The sequence below is a fragment of the Fukomys damarensis genome, unplaced genomic scaffold (genome assembly GCF_012274545.1).
Source record: "Fukomys damarensis isolate Sample0158 unplaced genomic scaffold, DMR_v1.0_HiC HiC_scaffold_19, whole genome shotgun sequence".
Lineage (NCBI taxonomy): Eukaryota > Metazoa > Chordata > Mammalia > Rodentia > Bathyergidae > Fukomys > Fukomys damarensis.
The window spans coordinates 34,709,827-34,732,299 of record NW_022900931.1 but is presented as its reverse complement, the minus strand read 5'-3'; the positions used below and the strand labels follow the sequence as shown (position 1 = coordinate 34,732,299).

General features: G+C 42.1%; 1 protein-coding gene across 1 annotated transcript in view; it reads left to right on the top strand.

The window, feature by feature from the left end:
• The window catches only part of Armc4 (armadillo repeat containing 4), a 166,624-nt gene that overhangs the window by 772 nt on the left and 143,379 nt on the right, over positions 1 to 22,473 (top strand). The window contains exons 2-8 of the mRNA XM_033765651.1: positions 1,321 to 1,458; positions 5,868 to 5,948; positions 8,989 to 9,298; positions 11,183 to 11,255; positions 12,420 to 12,584; positions 12,920 to 13,213; positions 14,971 to 15,296. The gene's annotated coding sequence lies outside the window, so the exon portion shown is untranslated. The remainder of the gene's footprint in view (positions 1 to 1,320; positions 1,459 to 5,867; positions 5,949 to 8,988; positions 9,299 to 11,182; positions 11,256 to 12,419; positions 12,585 to 12,919; positions 13,214 to 14,970; positions 15,297 to 22,473) is intronic.

Below are 22,473 nucleotides of genomic sequence, written 5' to 3'. Positions count from 1 at the left end.
TCTGCCTCCAACTGCCAAAAATAAAACATCTGGCTGGGGATTTACCTTAGTGGCACCATGCCTGCCTGGAAAGCACAGGGTCCTGAGTTCGATTCCTGGTACCAGAAAAACAAATAAACATATTGTACAGCTATGAAAAAAAAAAAGAGAGGGCTGGGAGTGTGGCCCTGTGGTAGAGCTCTGGCCCAGCATGCACAAGGCTCCGGGTTCTGTCTCCACCACTGCCAAAAATAAAACATCTGGCTGGGGATTTACCTTAGTGGCACCATGCCTGCCTGGAAAGCACAGGGTCCTGAGTTCGATTCCTGGTACCAGAAAAACAAATAAACATATTGTACAGCTATGAAAAAATATGAAAGAAGGGAAAGAAGGAAGGAAATAAAAAGAAAGGGGGAGGAAATGTTAGATGCTTTGATGCATTTTGGCTAAGGTTTATGTGAGAAAGACTCATACTTGAAGAAAAGGCCTTGGCCTCAGTCTAAAATATTATTGAACAGTAGATGAGTTAAAAGATACTTATTATATGTGTATCCCTGTTGTATCTCCTTTGAATGTAGATGAGCGACAGGCGTCCTACCGTGTCAGCTAAGTTTCTCACTGTGGCTTTGCTGAACCATGGCTTTCTATCGGACTGTCCATCCATGGTTTCTGGGGGTCCAATCATCGAAGGGGGTTCAAACTTAAAAATGCTCAATTTTCTTTCACAAGCTAAGCTTGGAGCCACACAAAGCAGGAATGACCTATAATTCCTACCACCTTCATCCATTCTAAGTGCCTTAGGTCATGCCTTAGCTACCAGATGAAGGGGAGAGTGGAAGGGATAGGTGAATTGTACGGAGACTGGATTTGTGAAGAAGTCACAGACAGGGCCAGTAAATGTTGTTGGCCCTCCGAGTCTAGGCTGAAAATAGGGGCATTCTCTGTCCTTCCTGGGCGTGCTCCAAGGAGCACTGTGTGTACGTGAGGACGATGTAAAGAGGACTCTGGCAACTTCACTGGACTGTGGTCAGGACTGGCCCGAGGGTTACCCAACCCTTGCTTTTTAATTAGATGAGCCAGTGTACTTCTCTGACTGTTTGGATTGTGTGTTCTGTGTTTCTCACCAAATACAAAGATGAGCCCTTTGTGTTGGGGCAAGCAGTCCCTCAGATATCCTCTATTGCTGGGGAGGCAATGTCTAAAAGTGGATTAAAACGAGCAACCGTGCCTGTCTCTCTTGGAGGAGTTTTTAGCAGTACAAATCATTGCCGCTTCCTCTCAGCGAGTGACCCAGGGTCTAAAGTTTTAACTCCCTCAGTGATCTCTTACTGCCCCTTGTAGGTCCGTGCCGTGGTCAGTGCCCAGCTGGACGTCCACTTAGCCTGCCTCTCTGGTTCTTCTAAAGTTTGCTGGGCCCAAAGGCCAGTGAGTGGATTACTGCAGGACACCCAGACCGTGAGCCAGACGGGCCCTTTAAAAGTGAGTATGGCCAGAGTGAAATAGTACTTTTAGTACCACAGCAGAACTTGTTAGAATGGCAAGGAGCGACCAGGGTGAATCTACTTGCTTTGAGCAAAGGTGTCTGGCAGATGAGTCCCTGGGTCCCACTGTGATACCATCCCTTGCCATGGCACCTTCACTCTCGAACGTAGTGAGTCATCTGCTAGTGCGGAAGACAGTAGCACTGGTCCTGTCCCGTTTGTCCGTGCTGCTCAGCCCTTCCTTGCTTTGCTCTGTCTCTCACAAAGGATGAACTGTGGCACATTTCCCAAGCTGAGGACAGTTTGGACAGAGAGGCAGGAGGGACAGAGAAGCCAGGGTATTTCTCCCACCCCCTTATCCTGCCCGGGGACATCTGATGTGACATCATACAAGCGAATGCCCCTCTGATGACCCTGGCCCCCGACTCTGACCCAGAGAAAGCAGAGGATTCTGGGACTCTTCGTCTCTGAATTGTCTCTGGCTTTGCTGTTGAGCCTTCCAGCTCTTCCTTCCTGGGCAACCAGCTTCCTGCACCAGGTCCCTCTGTGGTAAGGACTCAAATGGCTTCTCTTCTGAGAGGATCCTAATAGAAGTGGAAGTTGTACCAGAGCTTGAGGAGGATGAGTCCAAAACGTGGCACCATATGGCTTTCTGTAGTTGAAGTTGTTCTTTGTCTCCTGTCGAATAAGCACTCGCGTTAGTATTTTCCCCTTGCTTTCTCAGCATTTGTTTTATTTATGACTTTTGAAGTTACACTTCAGCTTATAAATGGACTTTCTTGTTTTCTAGTTATTACGTCTTGGCATAATACTTTCCAAACACTGTTTTATGATGTTCCACACTTAAAAAGCCACCTGGATATTCTCCTTTTCTAGTCTTTTTGTTAAACTATCTTTAAGCCCCCTTGCATGTTTTTGTAATGTGTAACGCAGACTCTGTTACGACAGAAAAGTTTCAAAAGACTTGTGCAGCTGGGAACTTTTTGATGATTTCATTTTATAAGTCCTTTGGAATGAACGTGGGCATTAAGAGGCACAATGAATACAGTATCAGTTTAACAAGATTTGAGTGGCCTTATTTTTACAGAGAAGTTAACATTTCTAGACACTGTGATTCCATCAGTGGTCTTCTCTATAATGTTTAAAAAATGGAATTTAGCAGACATATAAAATGGAAAAAAATAGAAAGGTTGTCATAAATCTTTTATACTGAAGTGTTTTTCAATTGCTTCAGAAGGAAACAAGATGAGAAAGTCCAGGTGCTATTTGTTAAAGTGCGGAGTTGATGTTTCAGCATCTCGAAGGGATATAATGAAAGAAAGCCATGAGCATAGGTCACGTGTTTGACAGGAACTCACCCGAGCAGTCAGGCCCGCCTGGCTCTCTGCGTGAAGCAGGAATGTGCAAGGCCCGCCAGAGCGCCAAGCAGCACGCAGCAGTGTGGCGGATCACCAGACCCCTCCTCTGTGGTGGCCCCGAGCCTGCCCTTGTCCTGGCCACCGACTCCTTCCTGGCGTCACACAGGGTGACCAGGGGCAGGGTCTGTGTGCTTTTGTGGCGGGCTTGCTGTGGTAACCGCGCTACCCACTTGGGCCACAACACTGGCCTCTGAGTGGAGACAGATACTTCACATAGCTTATCTCTTTGATTTAGCAGGGAAATTTGCACTTCACACTCTGAAAATTCATAAAGCTTGTTCAGTATATGAATGTAAATATTTTTGTATGTATATATGTGCATATATGTATAGGCTGTGTCTGAGAACTTTCAATATCGGAGCGATTTCTCTCACCTCTAAATAGCTGTGTATTATTCCTTCACATGGATGTTTCAAGCAGCAGCACATTAGTGGCTAGTTTAAATATTTCTAGTTTTTTGCTACCACAGACATCCTTGTAGTAAACATGCATTCCTTCAGTGAACTTTCTTAGCTATTTCTGTAGGAAAAATTTCTATTTCTACAGGACAATTTCAGGGTAAAAGGGTATGCACATTTTACACCTGGTGGCAATCTCTGCATCCTTGGAACATTATGGCAGTGTAACTCACAACAAGCATAATGCAAATTCTTATGAGTTCCTTTTAGTTTGTAGAAGTGTGTAGCTTGGTAATTTGGTAGCGTCAATATTAAAAAGACTACGGTTCTCGGCAATTAATTGCAGAATCCTTTTGTTTTCTGAGTTCCTTGGTGGAGGGCTCGGTAAGCAAGTTTATTTATTTTATTTTTTTTTCCTCATTGTTGGTAAGCAAGTGTAGAGACGGAGGCTATCTCACAGATAAACACCCCTGAATAATCCCAAGGAAGGGAGCCTGGCAGGGAGAGGTGTGGGACTGGGAAGGCCAAAGCCTGAGCAGTGCAACTCGAACCTGTGGAGATGCGGAGCGGAGGGGAGGGAAGCCTGGTTTCCTCACACTGCAGCACCGAGGGAAGTTGGGGAGATGTCACCTTCTCAGTGTGGCGCACCTCCACCCCCCACAAGTGTCAATAAACTCAGCATCGGTCAGTACTTATTTTTAAATAAATTCTTTTGCAGATGCTCAACAAAGAAGACAAGGGAGCATCGGGCATGGGCGTTAGTGTACATCAGTAGTGTGATTGTAATATATATATTAACTAGTATAACCACACTGTGTATCATTGGGGAAGTCAAGACAAAGGCAAAACTCCTGTGGTTATAACCACATAATATTATAATAACCGCTATTGTCATTTTAGTGGGTTACCGACCATCTCTCTTTTATGTGCATTCTTTTGTACCGGGGATCATTTTATGTGTATTTTTGTGATTTTTTTTCCCGGTATCAAGGTCAAACTCAGGATCTTGTGCTTGAGAGGCAGGCAGCGGCATCCGTAAGCTAAATCCCCAGCTTATGTGTATTTTTGACGTCATAGTTTCTATACAGTTTTGCACCTCACTTTGTAAAGTGGATATTAATGTGTATGTGTATAGTTATAAACAAAATTACGTGACGGAGAAGCAAGCTTTTTATATTCATATTTCACTTTTATTTGCAAGTTTTATTTTGCCCAGAAGTAATCATAGACATATGAATGTGGTGCATGTTTGAGATTCTATCCTCAGGGCTCAAAGTTCAGTGCACATGTGGTAGGGATGTTTGGAGAATAAAAATATGACAAAAATGTTTTTAGGGGCTGTTGATGTCACTTTCAGTTCTAAATACAGAAAATGATATCGATTGAAATATCTACTCCTTCAACTTTTGCAGATTTCAGCATTTTGTATTTTGGTTCTTGATCGCATTGAATTAATTTTTAATAAGTACTGAAAGCTAAAAACTCAATCTGATTATGCATATCAGCATGGAAGAGAAGAACTATACTTTCTCCCTAAGGTGATGTTTCCCCCAAATGTAGTTTCACTCTTGGAGTTTCATGACTGACGGAACTTTGTGTAAATTGATTTAAGTACACAGTTAAGTGTTTACTTACAGACTTAATGAAATATTTTAGCAAAGGTAAATCACGCAGTTAACTAGACACTTTGCCTACGGTTTGCCAAGTAATGTGGAGATCACGTTTAACAATTGGATTGTAAATACACAAGCGACTTAATAATATCCAGTATAGAAAATGAAGAGACTTTTAGAAAGAAAAGCATATTATTATGAAGATAATATATAAAAATAAGAAATAGTTGTGTAACCCATACATAATACTTAATATAACTTACACATTTCTTGTTATGAATTTTAGAGTCAACAATAGAGCTTAAATTTCCAGTTTTATGAAGACTGCAGCAGATTTTTAGGACTCTTTAAGAAACTTGAAGGGTCTACCAGGAATAGATATTCTTCTTTCTGTGGTAGTATCACTTCAGTATTTCAGAGTCCTGAGGTAAAAGTATAACCCTGAGCAAGCACTATCCACTTCTCTCTGACCCTGGTATTCTGTTGGAATTCTAGGGTCCCAACTTTCTACTTTTGATTTGATTTGGTTCCTATATTCGTATTATGGAAATCTGCTGCTGCTACTGATGTTCCCTTCTGGTTTTCCTTGGCTGACACCATGACCCCAAATCCAGAGAGTTTTAGAGCTTGCTGAGTCATTTATTTAGATAATTTTGACCCTGCTGCATCAGATTTTGAATTAGCTGATGACAACAATTTAACAGAAAAAACTAATGTCTGTCAGAATACACAAATCAAATATGGGTTTACCAAGAAACTTTACAAAGTTTATAGTGCTTGCCAGTCAGTTGTAATTGACTTGAAATAGTCACTTATGTCTTGGGTCATTTATTCTTTTAGGTCATTTCTGTATTGATCATCTTTTTCCTCCTTCTCCTCCTTCCTCTCCTTCCCCCTTTCCCTCTCCCCCTCTTTCCCCCTTCCCCTCCCCACTTCTTACCTTCTCCCTCTTTTTTTTTTTTCCTTCTTTGAAATAAGTCTCACCAAGTTGCTGAGTCACCACAGCTGGGCTTGGACTTAGGCTCTTCCTGCCTCACCTTCCACAGTATGGAGCTGCAGGTGTGTTCCAGTCTTACTCATTTTGAATGATGAAATGAATGTGAGTTTAAGAGATATAATGTAAAACTTCCATGATTTTAAATGATATGTTCTTGAAATAATAAATGAGAAAAATATTTGGTATCTAATGCAAATATTTAAATGCATGTTTGAAAGAGTTCAAAAGATTTTCAGTAAAATTAAAATTATTAAGACCTCATAATTTCCTTAACTTTTGGTTCAATTTTAAATCAAATGAGTTTATCTGTTTATTAGCAGTTGCTTGGGAAATTTCTAAGCAATGTAATTTCTAAATCTTAATTCATTAATGGTAAACGAAGTACACTTCTTAACAGATAGATTTGATTTTTAAACAAAGCCATATTCTTCTAAGTGCTTAAATGTCTTGGGCTTGTGCAGTCATTCATATTCCTGGGTGAAATGCAATGTGCACATAAAGGCTATGAAGTCAGAACCATTTTTAGATAGCCCCCGTGTTATCTCATTTTGTATAATATATATTCTACCCCTAAGGAAACCCTAGAGCAGAACAAAAATATTTTTATGGGCCAGGAATTTTGCTCAGAGGTGCCGCCTCCTGGCTTGCAAGTGCAAAGTCCTGAGTTTGATCCACAGTACCAAAAAAAAAAAAAAAAAAAAAAAAAAAAAAATTGTTATTTTAAAATTTATTCAATATGCAAAGTCAACCATTTCCTCTCACATTATAAAGAACTGTTTAAAAAAAACATGAGAAATTGTAGCTAATGTTTTGATAGTCAAAAGCCTTGCTCAACAACTTTCCAAAAAGTTCATAGCCCCAAAGATTTGACTGAGGAAGCCAGATATGATTTTTATCAGAAACAGAGATTTGACTAGTTATTTGAAATAATAAATGTGCTCCAAATAGTAAAATATGAATTAATAAAACTTCAAATTCCAACGATGTTGAAATCTCTTACAAAAATAGTTGTTAAATATAAATATAACTGCTCCAGATAAACGAAAATGATGGAAGCAAATGGTGTAGATTGGTTACATATTAAGGCCTTGACTTTTTAAAAATAAAAATATGTTTGAAAAGAAGTATACCTCTAATAAAACATTAAAATCTAAAATTATCTCCATAATTGTGACTTTTGGTGCATGAATCTCAAGCACTTGTTTTTAAAAGATTGATGAAACAGATTTTCACAATAAAATATATAATTACTATGAACCATTAGATTTTTTTTGCCTCAGCCCACATTTACATTTCAAGCATACATTTTATTAGGATAAAATAATACTCATTTACACTAGCTCATATATTTATTCTAAAAGTTATTCTTTTATGAAATGCTGAAAATAAAGACATTAAAAATTCTTAGGCTCAAAGTATTCCTGCAAATTCATAAGAAATGACATAGGAAAAATTGTAAAAATGAGCAAAGTAAATTAATAGTAATCTCACAGAAGATGAAAGCAAATGGCCAATAGATATAAGCAACATGGGCCAGACACATTAGTAGAGAGATGTTAGCAGATTAAAACAGCAACATTCTCATCAGATTAGCAAAAATGTAAAGATTGATAATATCCAATGCTTTCAAGGGCATAATTACATATTAGTGACCTATGTATGGGTAGCATCTATTAGGTTTAGATCTAGACTGTCCCCCAAGAGTCTCATGTGTTCAGAGGTGGAGCTTTCAGAAGGTGATTGGATCTGGGGGTTGCTAAGCTCATCGGTGGGTTGACCCATTCGTGAGTCCGTAGGTAAATGTGCCATTAGGAGGTGGAGCCTCAACAGAAGAGGCAGATCCCTGGGGGCGTGCATGTGAAGGGTGAGTCTCCCTCCCCAGCTTCCTCCTTCTCTCTGTGCCTCTGGAGGCCATGAGGTAAGCAGCCTTCCTCTGCCACACCTTTCCAACAGGATGTTTCTGCCTTGGAGCCTCCCAACCATGGACTGAATCCCCTGAATCAGGAGCCAAATTAAACCTGCCCTCCTTTAAGGTGGGAGTGTCTGGTACTGGGAAATGGAATGCTGACTGCTACAGCATCTTTTGCAAAGTCGTATGACCATTCTCTTTGACATCGCAGCCTTCCTTAATATACCCATAGTCAGCTCTGTATGTGTGTATGTGTCATATAAGAGGATAGTTGTGCATTTATGTAAAGCTGTATATATAAGTGCACCTTTGCAACAATATGTTTCTAATAGCAAACATTTTTAAACATTCTCTGAGCAATTGAATAATTAGATCAGTTACAATATATCCATATTATAGAATTATATGCAGTCATTAAAAACAATAGAGTGATTTACTTATAATGACAAACATTTCATGGTATATTGTCAAATGAAAAATTAGAGACCAAATATTTAAAATGATATCAATAGTCTAAAGTAATCTAAGATATGTAGTGTCCTAAAGTATCGATTGTATAAAAAATCCCAATCCTCTCTGAAAGAAGTTCACTTTTGTCTATTTTTTCAAATAATTTTCTTGAAATATAAATACTCAGCAGAAAGGATCAGGTTCCAACCAGAAAATTATCAAACAAACAAACAAAAAAACAAAAACAGGGAAACTAGCATGGATGAGAAACACCTGAAATGGAGACATTAGAAATCAACTCAAATACTTCAGATATTTTTATGAGACATAGATCATAAAATAATTATGTTTAACATGTTCAAATAAATGAAGAAAAAGTTTGAAGATCTGTAAAGGTTACTAAAGTACATAACATGATCAATCAAATTTGAACAAGTATCAAGTAGCACACCTAGAATTGAAAAATATAATGACTGAAAAGAGCAAACACTTATATGGGTGGGCATAGGTGGCAGTAGATTAGATGCAGCTAGAGAGGAAATTAGTGCTCTTAAAGACAAATGAATGTGAGGGTAACTGAGATACAAAATGCAGAAAAAGGTGGTTAAGAAAAATGATGGGTAGACTGGAAATGTGTGTAATTGAAGTTCCAGAGGAAAAGAGCAGAAAGAGGAGTGAAGGTAGTATTTGAGAATAGGATGGCTGATATTTTTAAAGATCTGATAAAAATTATCTTCCTCCAGATTGAATCCAGAACATACCGAAAATCAGATAGAGCAAATCCAAAAGAAAGCCCACAACTAGATAAATCACAGTGCAATTGGGCAGCAACGAAGATAAAAGAAGTTCTTTAAGGAGATATATTACCATGAAAGGCGACAAACTGACAATACGCGTCTCGACAGCAGCGACGGAAGCCAAGAGACTGTGGAGTGACATAGACAGTGTGCAAAGGGAAAAGTTATTTTCACTCTAAAGCTCCACGCTTCGGGAAAAAGGTATCTTTTCTGCATGAAGCCAGAATGATGACATTTTCAGGCCATCGGAAAAGAGGTGAGTTTGCTGGTAGCAGATCTTTGCCAAAGCAAAACCTATCTGTGCTAGAGATGGAAGAAAAAGGATCCCATATTAAAGGTCTGAGATCCCAGGAGAGGGGAGAAGGGAGAGAGACGACTTCTACTAACAACCAGGACAGAGTAACAAAATTGGCTTTAGGCTCCTGCCTGAAATATCACCACCATCACAGTAACATTTGGTAAGAGGTGAGGGCTTAAAAAGGGCAAATTAAATCTTTGGGGGTAGTGACACATTTCACCCCTTTGGCTGCAGCAATTGTTTCACATAGGTAAAAACTTACACTGTTCAATTTAAATATGCCTAGTTTATCATATGCCAGTTGTACCTCAAGAATTCTATTTTTAAAAGATACAGGGGGCCTGGGGTGTAGCTCAGCGGTAGTGTCTGCAGACTGGCAAGTGCGAGGTCCTGCGTTTGATCTCCAATACCTAAAACCAAAGCAAAACAAGACAAAAAGATGTGGCGAGCAGGGAAGTTGGTAAATAGAAGTAATATAATGACTGTGTAAGACAGCAATATTAACTAGTATCTCATGGAGTTATTAAATACATGACCACAAGGGCATATTCCGGAGGAGGATACAGTTCTGGGCTCAGCAATGAGTATTTGGACTAAGTTGGGACTTTGCTAAATTAATGACATTTGCATTTTTTGGTAAGCACTAAAGGGAGGGTGTCAGAATGTATAACTTCCAAATAGTAATGGGCAAATTGAGCTTGCAGAAAATAATGCTTTAGAGTAGAAGGAAGAGAGGAGTGGAGAGGAATCGGAAGAGATGGGACAGAGCACAAAATAAGATGACATGTACTGAACAGATTAGATGTCTTCATTAAATACGAACATTATCAGACTGGGTTTTTTTTTAACAATCATCTATATTGTGTTATAATAAATGTATCTATAAATTTTGAGAAAAGCTATAAATGAAAGATGAAAACATGTGTATGAGGAAACACCCCCCTGAAAAAGCTGGCATACACCTTTTAAACTCAGATAAAATATATTTTCAAGTAAAAATCATTAGTAGGGAAAACTAGTGACTGTATGATGAAAGGGTCCAATATCAGGAAAATATAACTAATTTATATTTCTATGTAGCTATGGAGATACCTTTAAAATATAAATGCAAAAGTATTCTGTACGATTAATTTTGGCCAGTGAGACATAAATAAAATTGTTGTGTGTCAGTTTTCCTTAACACACACACAGTGTGCTTTGCCCCCTTTTTTGGCGACTCCCTCCCTCCTGTTGGCTGTGGTGCAGCGTGGAGGGTGGAGCCCTGGGGCACGCGGGCCTCCTACAGTGCAAGGACCCCGGGCTCTCCGGGGTCACCAAAGGCTTCAGCTGTCCACTCCTGGGCATTGCGAGTTTTTAATTTCTCTCTTCTGGCCACTGTTCTTGGGGTTTGTGTTTTCACACCTGAAGCTAATCTTAGCTAATACAGAAGGCATTTACTGGAGCCAAGGAAGTGGACAGTTTTTCAAAAGAGGAGAAAAACTTCTCCTTCCTAATCCGAAGCGCGCCTGAGATATTATTATAACACTTAGGTAATCAACTAGCAGAAGAAAAAGTCGTCCCCTCAACCTCTTTATGCTATATTGCATATGTTTTATTCATCTGTGCTTCTGCCTTTCTTGTAGCTGATTAGGCTGTTAAGGAAGGAAGTAGAAGATTGTTCATTTAGACTTCCTTTTTTTTCTCATCTACCTCAAGCACTCAATATCCACAAAAACTGCCAGATGGTCCATTGGTACTGAACATCCTCTGTAGGAAATTTAATTGATTAAAGGGACTATCCCTCGGAGAATGCACACATTTTTGTTCCATAATATCTGATTACGATCTGTTTGTGTTCCTTAGAAACGAGTTTTGTTTCTGCTGCCCTTGTTGTTTTTTATGGTCCAGCGGTGAGACCCAGAGACGAATTGTTCAGGTGCGGACACTTTCCAGGTAGCGTAGGGGTGAGACAGTTAATCACTGAGAGAGTCAAAGGAAGAGTTTAGTATGGAAAACCAGGAGCCAGGGACCTTGCTAAACACTCTTCAGGAGGCCAACTCTGAGAGCTCGTCAGTTCTGGCACATTTGGATTGGAGAAAATTCATAACAGAGTGTGTTGGAGGGAATGACTGGGGACCTCAAGGGCCATGGGAATAGGGTAATCCATGAACTAAATCAGTGGTTTCCAAATTGGGTTATACACGAGCACTTTCCGAAGAGCATGTGGGTGTAACTAGCTTATAGGAATCAAATTCCATGCTCTAACTTTTAAAAATTTTATGTATCTAATTATGTTCCTGGTGCAGAACAACATCCTGGATTTCTTGTCCTTTCCCTTTTTATAATCATCTTTCTCCTACTTTATAAGACTTTAAGATATTAACAAATAATTTCACCATAAACCGTAGTTTACTTTCTAACAAATCATATTAAGTGGTAAAACTAATTTTGTTGCAAATAGTTCACCTATCACTTCATAATTTGAAGAGGCTAATGCTCTTGGCCTTTATCTCTTTATGGTATTACAAACTTGAAGTGAAAAATACCACTAATCACTCAAAGAATGCTCCCCTTCTCAAAATAAGAAATATCCTCCCTCAGACATGTTCGTGTTTGGTGCGGACGCATGATTTAGTAGGCATCTGGAAACCATCCCTTTATGATGTCTTCAGTGTTTCCTTTGGTGTTACGGGGAGACATCACCCGGATATTATTAATCCTCAGTTTGTTTTTCCAAAATATCAAGTCACACATTAAATCCTTTATTCTCCATGAGGATTTCTGGAGTAATCACTTCTTGGCTAGACTACATATTTTCTATATCAAATAACTTTTCCTACAGTCCAGCATATTTTGCTCTGAGTTAATACTTAAAAAAAAACAAAAAACAAAACTACAGCAAGTGCATCTTGACACAAAAACAGTCCAAAATTGTTTACGGTATTTTGTGTTTTTATTTAGATGAAAGAGAGAGCTAAAAATAAAACAGACTTTGATGTCAATAATTTATAAAAAATATTTAGACTTAACTACACAAAAGAGAGACCTACAATCATTTTAATTTTTGTATTCATCCTAGGGTTTTTTTTTTTTTTACTAGAGGGTGGAATATAATAATGTAAAGGTGACGAAGACCAAGCTAAGAATGCATCTGATGAGTGGTATGATGAAGAAGCCTGCTTTGGCAGTTGAATTATTAGTTCCAGTCATTTTCTCACTGTGTTGTCGTAGTGCTGTGCATCTACATCTCTACCACAGCTTCAAGGTGAGCAAACACTAGTTCCCCCCTATATTAATCAGCCTTCTGTTACTGTAATGAAATACCCAAGGTAACCAGGTTAAAAAGAGGGAAAGTTTATCTGGCCTCACAGTTTTGGAGGTCTCAGTCCACGGTGGTTGGCTCTGTTGCTTTGGATGTGTGGCGAGAGAGCACATCGGGGTGGTAGCATGTGGTAGAGGAAGCCCATTTGCTTCATTGCTGAAAATGAAAGAGAAAAGCAAAGAGATCAGAGTATCACAACCACCTTCGTGGATTTGTCCCCACTGATCTATAACCTCCCGCTTGGCCCTACCTTTTAAAGGTTCCGCTTCTCCCAACAGTGCCAAGCTGGGGACCAACCTTTTAATACCTGAGCCTTTGGATGACATTCGGGGTCCAAACTGTGACACCCACCCGTGACTTTGGGCTTGGTCACAGGACTTGAAGTGGTCAATGGAACGTCAGTGGATGTGATGCTCTCAGAGACTCGGGTGTCTGTGGAAGCGACCCACATGATGAGAATGTGCTGCGGGTAGCCATTGCCCAAACCCTGTGGTCCAGAAGGAGATGTGTTGGGCCAGATCATGTCCTGAAGCAGAGGACCAACACAGGCCAGCTGAACTGCAGTTGAAACCGTGAGTGACCTCCAGATGCTCAAGTGTGATTACAAAGACATGTAACCACAGAGGTGGGGATGGTATGTTATCTAACATTATCACAGCACTAGGACTGCCACAGGGACTGTATCTCCTCTCATAGTCTGTGCTCATCAGACTGAACTTATTTAAGCCTTTGTGATGATTGGATAACGGAGAGAAAAAAAACTCCTAAAAGTGCCTGTCTTGGTTACTCTGGAGAAGTTCATTTGCCTTTTTCTTAAAAGTCACAGTGATGAGCAGCAACCCTTACTGCTGTCTTTAGTATTGTTCAAACATTTCTGTATTTCTAAACAATGTGCTTAAGCTGCTATGTTTCATTTTTCTTTCTCAGTGATTCTAATTGACTCCTGACTGTGAAGGAAGAGAGTATACTCAGTGAGCATCACTCCTTTCCCCCTCTACCCACACACATCCCCTGTTCCGGGGCCTCTGTAATACTGCCCCTTGGTGTCCATAGTGGATCAGTTCCAGGACTCTCAATACCAAAATCTGAGGAGGCTCATGGCATAGACTTTTGCATAGAGCTGTACACATCTTCCCGTGTATTTTTAAAATCATTTCGAGATTACTTCCAATACCTCATAGATGTATGTTCTGTGTAAATCATTCTTATAATACATTGCTTAGGGAATAGTGACAGGAATAAAAGGCCTGTACATCTTTAGCAAAAATATAACTTTTTTTCAGATACTGTTGATTCATGGGTGAATCCATGAATTCACAAACACAGAGCACTAGCTTTGTTTGGAAAGATTCTTAAATGTGAGCACCAATACGTCTTTGCCTTCACGGCAGTGCTCTTAGGATTTCTGCCTGAACGTACAAGCTCATTGTCAGGGCAAGGAAGGTGTCCAAAGGAGCAGGGGGAACACACATCAGAGCATCTGCGGTTTTGGTACAGTATCCTCTGTGCCTGGTGACCTAGGTACAAACCTTTCTGTCGAGGATGTAGTAGGGGTCCAGACACCCTTGAATAAGCCATCTTCCTGTTTTCAGTCCACTCGTTCCCTGGCCTTCAGAGATACCTCCGAGTTCTGAGTCTTTCCAGGTTTGTGATGTATTAATGTTTTGTTTTTCTTGGCTTTGATTCCCTGAAACGATTTGGTTTCAGCTTTCATCCTTTCTCCTATGTCGCTTCAACTCTTTTGCTTTCTATCACTCACATTTTATTGACATATTTTGCCTATTTCAGCTTCCTCCCATTCTGTTGCTCCATTATCATTTTAATAGGTTGTGAGGATGTGCACAGTGCCCATATTTTACTGGAAATTTAGTGATGTAGCACGCAGGTTTAGAACACCACTGATTCATAGACCACGTTTTTAGTTCTAAAGGTATTCATTCATCAGGAAGGGGAGAGATCACGCCTTCCAAGGTTTTAATGGTACTAAAGCTCTTGACATATTTACCCTGTCTCAAAATTTCCCTTCCCACAATGACATTCTAGTCATTTGGATTATTTTTTTTTGTTCAAGTTTCCCAGTCAAAGGAGTAACCATAATAAATATAAGTGCTGCACAAAGATCAGAGAAAACACCTTTTCTCCATGAAGTTGCTTTAAACTGAAATCTTTAAGGCAATCTATAATTTTATCTTAGAATTAAAAATCATTTTTCATAATATGAAATGGCTTATCATAATTTGATATATGATCTAATTTAAATTTGTATGTGTAAATGCACTCATATGTTCCGTGCCTATTATTTGTTATAATGTATTTTTTTTTACTACAGAAACACAGGAGCGTTGTGATATGTATCAGTCAGCCTTTCTCTTACTGGGACAGAATACCTACATACATAGCTTGAAAGAAGAGAGCTTTACTTTGGCTCATGGTTTCAGAGACTTCCACCCATGGTCAGCTGGCTCCAAAGCAGAAACAGCATGGCAGAAAGGCAGAGGGGTACAAGACCCCCGACTCCATGGCAGTCAGGAAGTTGAGAGGGTTGGGATGAGACCTGTGCCCTCCAAAGCCCACCCCAGTGACAAACCTTCAACCAGTCCCACTTTCTAGTGGCCCATTCAGCAATGGACTCCAATGGATTAATTCACTGATGAGGTGAGTGCCTGCAGGATCTAATCACATATCTGTAATCTCTTAATCCTGTCAAGTGGACAGTTAAGTGTAGCTGTCACACATGTCCAAAGGGAATGTATAAAAATGTACAAATGTAAAAAAAGTGTAATCATTCTTTCTCCTGAATTCACTTTCTAAGTCGATGCCTATTATTGGTTTTCTGCATAACTATCTGCAAGTTAAACACACACCTGGGAAATAAGACATTAGAATTGTTTCTCTTGTAGTTCAAGATACAACATGCTGTGTTCTAGCTTCAGTGTGGGTGAGGGAGGTAACTGACTTTCCCATTAGAGCGCTAAAGGTGTGGCTGGGTCTCCAGGGAGGAGCTCTTTGGAGAAATCCATGCGCTAATCAACTTCCCTCTCCCTACTCTGCTGCTGTCCGCAGACTCTGGAGAGCAAAAGGGAGAAGAGGGACTTAGAGAGAATGTGTGTCCTCAGCGTTGTGCAGCGGTGGTGGGAAGGGCACCGCGCAAGTGCCTGACTCCCATGGAGGAGTCCAGCACAGACAGCACAGATGCCCCTGGAAGTCGTCGTTCAGTTTGCACCTCAGTTATTGGCGGAGTTCTCCTTAGAATCTAACAGTCATTTGTGTAAACCCCCGTACTTTGGAGGAAACTGAAAATATCCTCTGCAATTTTTTTTGGCAGAAGAATTTCAAGTAGCCAAACGCAAGAGCATTATTCAGTTCTCCTTCCTGCTGACTGGCCGCTGCCCTGTCCTGTAACCCATGGGCACATTGACCAACGTACCTGCATCTCCAGTGTTCTTGGTTTTGTTCTTCTTAAAGCCCTAAGATGCCTACAAAATGCCCTGCACCTTCCAAGGCTTTATTGATACAGTATTTGATTAAATTAAAATATAGAATTGTTGGAGACATAGCGTATTTAGGGTTTAAACTATAAAAATAGGCATTTATAGGCATTTTTCTGATCATGTCTGAAATTTGTGGTTTTTCACAGTTTTCAGGTGCTACAGGAACATTACCCCCATGAATTTCCGGGGTCCTCTGTATCTGTAGTACTGGGATTGACCTGGACTTCAAGAGTTTGCTGAGTCAGCTGGGTGTGAAGGCACACACCTGTAATCCTAGCACTTGGGAGGCTGAGGCAGGAGGATCACTGCAAATTCGAGTTCAAGAACAGCCTTGGCTCCATAGTGAGTTCCAGGGCAGTCTGAACTACTTAGTGAGACCCTGTCTCAAAAAAAAAAAAGATTTTGCTGAGACAGAAATGTGCCCTTGGCTGGCACTTGGACTGGCCTGGGATGTGTGCTTTGTGAGATGATCCAGACTACTGGTCATCTTCCCTGGTCAGACTGAAGTTGCTGTGATTGCTATTATTGCAAGCCACGCAAGACGAGATCAATGAAATTTCTGGGCTCTGGTTTCTAAGCATCTTCTTTCCTGGTCAGCACCCTCATTCTTATATAATCATGGTTAATTTGTGACATCACTGGCATAAAGACAGCCTCCACTGCCCACCTCTGGTTTATTGGCGTAAGAAGTACAAAAGAGCCAGGCTATAGTCACAGCTTCAAGTTCAACAGGATACTTAATCTTTTCCCCAGTGGGAGTAGTCTGTCCATGGTGACTAAGACCTCTCTCTACTCTGGTAGAAACTAAGGATGTAGGAATGACCAAGTTGTATAAGTAAGTCATCAAGAATTATGGTAAAAAGTTTCACTCCTTGTTTTACACACACATTAATTTTAGCTACTAAGGAAAATACTAGAAAGATGTGACACATTGTTATTTTTCACACATGTACCAAATCTTGGAGAGTGGAGATCCAATACTGAAAAATGCTTGACCATGGTTGACACCTTACCTGAGCCTTCAACGGGTCACTGAACAGTGCTATCAAGATGGCTGCCTCCGGGCAATATGGTAGGATTAGTGGCTGGCATAGTCATGAGCCTATTGCTGCCTCTCTGTTGTTCAAACTGAGTTTTTGCCTTGAGGTAATCTTTCTTTTGTGGGATGCCATGTTGATGGTGGCACTGGCAGAGGTACTGTGAGTAGGGAAAGCAAACCCGTATTTGGAATACCAATGCCTGTAAGAAGGACTGTCTTTGCCACTCTGAAATGGAAGGGGCCTACCATGATAGCCTTTTCGGTTTCCCCAGAAGCAGGGAGTCTTTGCTGTTAGACACTATTGGAAGACTAGGCATTAGGTAGATTACAGTCTGCAAGAGGACACTCATGTCATTGGATCCATACATAACCTCCCTCTCCGCCATCTTGTACATCTTTTCTTATAGTCAGTCATCCAGTCCCAACACGTTCAGTTCTCCAAAGTTGCTAGTTCCTACTGCTCACTGCTGTCCAAAAAGAGCAATGGAGCCATCTGAAGCTGCTTTTGCAGCATCAGTTTGGAGATGATGTCCTGTCAAGGCAGAGTGCCTTCCTCCGGGCTAAAGTGTATACCCTAAGCCAACAGCTATTATATGAGAATGTGGCTTCTAAAGGTAAATTACATGAGTTCTGGAGCCAAGAGATGAAGGTAGAAGTAGCCATACTTGTATTAGTCAGCTTTCCTTTATTGTAACAAGATGCCTAATATAATTTTTTAAAAGCAGGGCTTATTCTGGCTCATAGCTGTGAAGGCTTCAGTCCATGGTTGGTTGGTCTCATTGCTTTTAGGCTGTGGTGAGGCAGCACATCATGGTGAGGTGTGTGTGGTAAAGCAAAGGTGCTCACCTCATAACTAGGATGCAAAAGAGAGGAAGAGAAGGGGCTGGATCTCATCTCCCTTTAAAGGGCATGCTCCCAGTGATCTAGAACTTTCCACTAGGCCTTGCCTCTTTAAAGTTTTACTACTTTCCAGTAGTACCATCCTGGAAATCAAGTCTTTAATGTGTGAACTTTTGGAGGACGTTCCAGATCCAAACTATAAACTTACCTATCATTTGGAGGAACTCCTGTTCCTTGTCATCACAAATCTGGTCTCTGCGCTTTCTGAAATGCTTGACTTTTAAAGGAGGAATTTACTACCAAGTTGTGGTTGTTACTTAGTGACACTGGGCCCTTGATTGCAGCAGACTACCAGGCAGGTAAAGATTTCATGATCCTTAAGGAGAAACTGGCCTTGATTATCAGGAGAGGCCCTTAGGCGTGAGGCCATTACTCAGTGTGGTAAGGGAAGAAAATGTTTGGAATCTAGGATTCTGTGAATTGCTTGATGTCTCCTTGCCTGATTTGGGTGGGAAAGATACAAATACACCTGAGGAGGGCATGATTCCAGGGCTCAGGTCTCTCAGCAGGGACAGCCAACACATCCAACTTGGTAAGCCACCTGATAAGCAAAGGTGTTAGTGAAAGTTGAGAGGAATTTGGAAGGCTCAGAAGCGGAGGGAGTTGATGAGTGTCACTCATGACTGAGACCAGCTGCACAATTTATCTTGTAAATTTCCCCAGGAAGAGAATCCACTAGAGTCCTGGGGGAGCTGCTCCCAGATGCTGGTGGGTCTGAGCTGTGCAGAGTGGGCTGTAGTAAATGCCCGGAAGACCCAGATGCCTTGCCTCATCCTACTTCTCTGGGCTGAAGCTCCTCTGTCCTCAGCCTCTGGGGAGTGTCGGAGCACACCACTAAGAGCCTGATGGTCTGCCCTCTTCCTGGAGGCAGCCTGCATCCTATCATTACCTGTTGGTAATGATCAGTTGGCCCCTTTGCCTCCAGATCAGAACATTTTGTAATGTCATCCGTGGCTTCATGGGTATTTGTGACTGCTCTGCAGTTTGGCTTCTTTCTGTCTAATCTCATTGCCTTCATTCCCCTGATGGTGCTTACTACATTTTTCACTTGTTTTCCCCCAACTGTGAATCTGTGTGCTGAGGACCCTGAGACAAAGTGTCTTATGAATCGTCTCTTTGTTTCGACTCTGGCACTTCCACCATATGACCAGAATGGCATCTAACACCCCAGGTCAGATCATGTCACCCCTGCTTTTATTTGTTCTTGGAATAAAATCTAACCTGTTAGAACAGCAGTGGCATTAGATTCTCATAGGAGCACAAACGCTACCATGAACTGGACATGCCAGGGATCTAGGTTGTGGGCTCCTTATGAGAATCCAATGCTTGATTATCTGGTGTGGAGCTGAGATAGTGATGCTAGTCCTGGGAAGCAGCTGCAAATACAGTTTTACATTAGCAGAGAAGTTTGACTGCACAGAGACTTTAATAAACCATTTGACTGCAGACCCATATCAAAGCCCTATCAGTGAATGGCAAGTGACAATTGAGTTACATCTAATGGCAGGTTTTATAGTGGCAAGTGAGTTGATGTTCTTCAGTTGTGCAGTTACATCTGATGGTGGCATTTAAGGCAGAATTCAGCACTTATTTTAGTTCGTGTGCAGCCTGCCTGTTATTTTATTTACCATTCCCTTCTTACCTCTTTTCCACCTTGTGCACATGTCTCAGTCACAGTTTTGTTAAGCCCACAAGCCAACCTGACCACAGCTAGTAAAAAGTGAACATCTTTGGAAAGTTTCTTTAGAAAGGGATGAAAACCAGTGATGAGACAGCAGAAGACTAAGACCAGCAACCAAAGAGAAAGCTGCATTTATAAGAAAATACCAAAAGTGCTACTTAAATTATGAGTTCTTTCTGCGTTATGGTGAGTTGTATAACTATTTCATTTTATATGATAATAACAGAAATAAAATTCACAATAAAAGAGTGCCCTTGTATTATACCCAAACCACCCCACCTGTCCATGGGAAAAATGCCTTCCACAAAACTGGTCCATGGTATTAGGAGGGTCGGGGGTTGCTGGTTTAAGTCTGACGTGATGCAGTCCTGCCCAGCTGTCCATCCTTTTCTCATTTTTCTCCCTTGCACACTGTATTCTGAGGCAAGGGGCTCTTGAATAACAAAGCGGTCTTTTTGAGGGGCCAGGCTCAAACTCGGTAACTCAGTTCCACGAATGTCTGACACATGTTGGTGTCCAAAGGCTTTCATTGAAGACATTAGCAAGTAGGATGGTCAAATCTAAGTAGAAGGAGCTATTTCATTTCCAGACCATTGGCCTTGGTCTGTAGTGTATTGCTGAGTGACATCTTAGGACACAGGGAGCCATTTAAGACTGGGCTTCCTTGATTGTCCTTATCTCTGGTAGATTTGATCTTTAGGATTTCATAAGACTTTATGCAGTTGTTTCCATCAGAATTCCTATGGATAGTCCCTGAAAAATTCCACTGAAAGATCCTGCCCTAGAATGGGACTGAAGCCTGTTACTGTATAAGTGACTACTTCCTCACAGTCCCCTGAGGTGTCATGTGTCTTCTCTGATTGAGTTTCTGGACCCTGAAACCAGCCTTGCCTGCCCCCTCTCCCTGGCTGTGGCCTGTAAGTCTCTGGTGGCTGCCTCGCTACCTGGCTCCAACTCCCACATGCATGAATTGGGCCCTTGACACCTGCTGAACTCTGTGCATAGAAGCTGCATATTGAGTTATGGCCCTGTCAAAACTCTTATGTTGAAGTCCTGACCCTCAGGACCTCAGTGTACAACCTTATTCGAAGTAGGTCTCTACAGAAGTGGTCAGGTTAAAATGAAGTTACTAGAGTGAATCCCAATCCATTAGGACTGGTGTCCTAATAAAAGAGGAACAGGCACTCAGGTGAACACGACGGCAGCTATCTCTGTGGGCCAAGAAGAGCCTGGTGTGGAACCTCCCTCAGCCCTCAGAAGGGATCTGAGAAGATCTACTTCTGGTGCTTATGCAGCCCAGGATGTGGCACCTTGGAAGACAGTCCTACAAACTCCAACACAGAGCACGCACCCGGATTCTCATCTGCACCCGAGGAAGTGGCTTACCCAAGCTAGGATAGTTTTTCAGGAGCATTTTAGCTGATGTAAATTCACAAAGGAGAGCCAAAAGCTTCCAAGTTCCTCCCAGGGGCCTCTGAAAGACTTCTTCTAAGGTCCCACCGGACACAGCTGGGTCCTGTACCCGTGACCTAGATACGGCGGTGCTGGGAAAGACCTCAGCCCCAGCACTCTCCTTGTGCTCTCGACGTGCAAGGCCGTTTTCTGGGAATAGGGCCATTTACAGCCCTCACGCTGGCTGGCTCTAGCAACTGTGTCCAAGAAAACGTGGTCCTCGCCTTTCCAGCGCCCGGTTCAACAGGTGTCAGAACCAGCCAAGGTCCACGAGGTGATTCGTCAGTGTTGTTCCCGCTGAGCGCCAGTCGCCCTTCTAAATCTTCGGGCTGAAGCCTTCCAGGGGTCTGATGTGTTCTGGCGCCTACTTTAGAGAGGTGGGAGACAGGCGGCAGGAGTTCCGCTCCGTCCTCCCGGAGGTGCGGGGAGCAGGAAGTCTAGACTTCTCTGCAGGTGGAAGTTCCTCTCGGTAAAATCATTCCATTCCCAACAGCTCTTATCCTTCCAAAAAGACAAGGACAGGACCCAAATAAAGTCAGGCAAAGCCCAAGTATCTTTACCTCCTCCGTCTAGCGTCTGCAGAGAGGCTCTGCTGAGCTAGGGCAGTATAACGCCTCAGGCAACCCTCCTTCCTTCCGCACAGGGAAAGAATGCTTTCTTTGTTCCACCTTACATCACCCCGCTAAAATTGTGTGCAGTTCCTCCCCCGCCTCCCCGGCCTCAGTATCCCCTTTTTCCACGCTCTCGCAGCCCCGCTCCCCGCACATCCGTTTGGCCGGATGTCTAATGTGGGGTTGAGGCGAACTGCAAGGACAGCGACCGCAGTCCTAGTAGGTGGGAGAAACGTTCTCGTCTCAGCCCGGTTTCCTGAACTAGACCGCCGGAGGGCATGTCTGCTTTTCCAGAGGGCGTCGGTGGTGTACGGATGAGATATGATTCCCTCTGATTCCCTAAGCGGGCAGCCGTATGCTAATTGGTGAGGGTTCTGCGAGTGTAAGCAGAACACACGGTGTGCCGGTTTCCAAGGGTGTTTTCCTGTTAGCGTCCTGTTCCGTGTTAAGCTGCTCAAAGGCCCTGGGCTGTCCCCGAGTTTAGAGAAAGCAAACATCTCCCAGGGCCGGGGGGTGGGGACGACGCTGGGTCCCTAGGGAGGAGGTGACTTTCCAGCGGGGCGCGCACGTCGCCGCCCCAGATCCCGCTCGGTGGTTGGGTCAGGGACCTCGGGAGCGGGACCGAATCTGCGGGCTGCGCGGCGTCCTAGCAACGGGA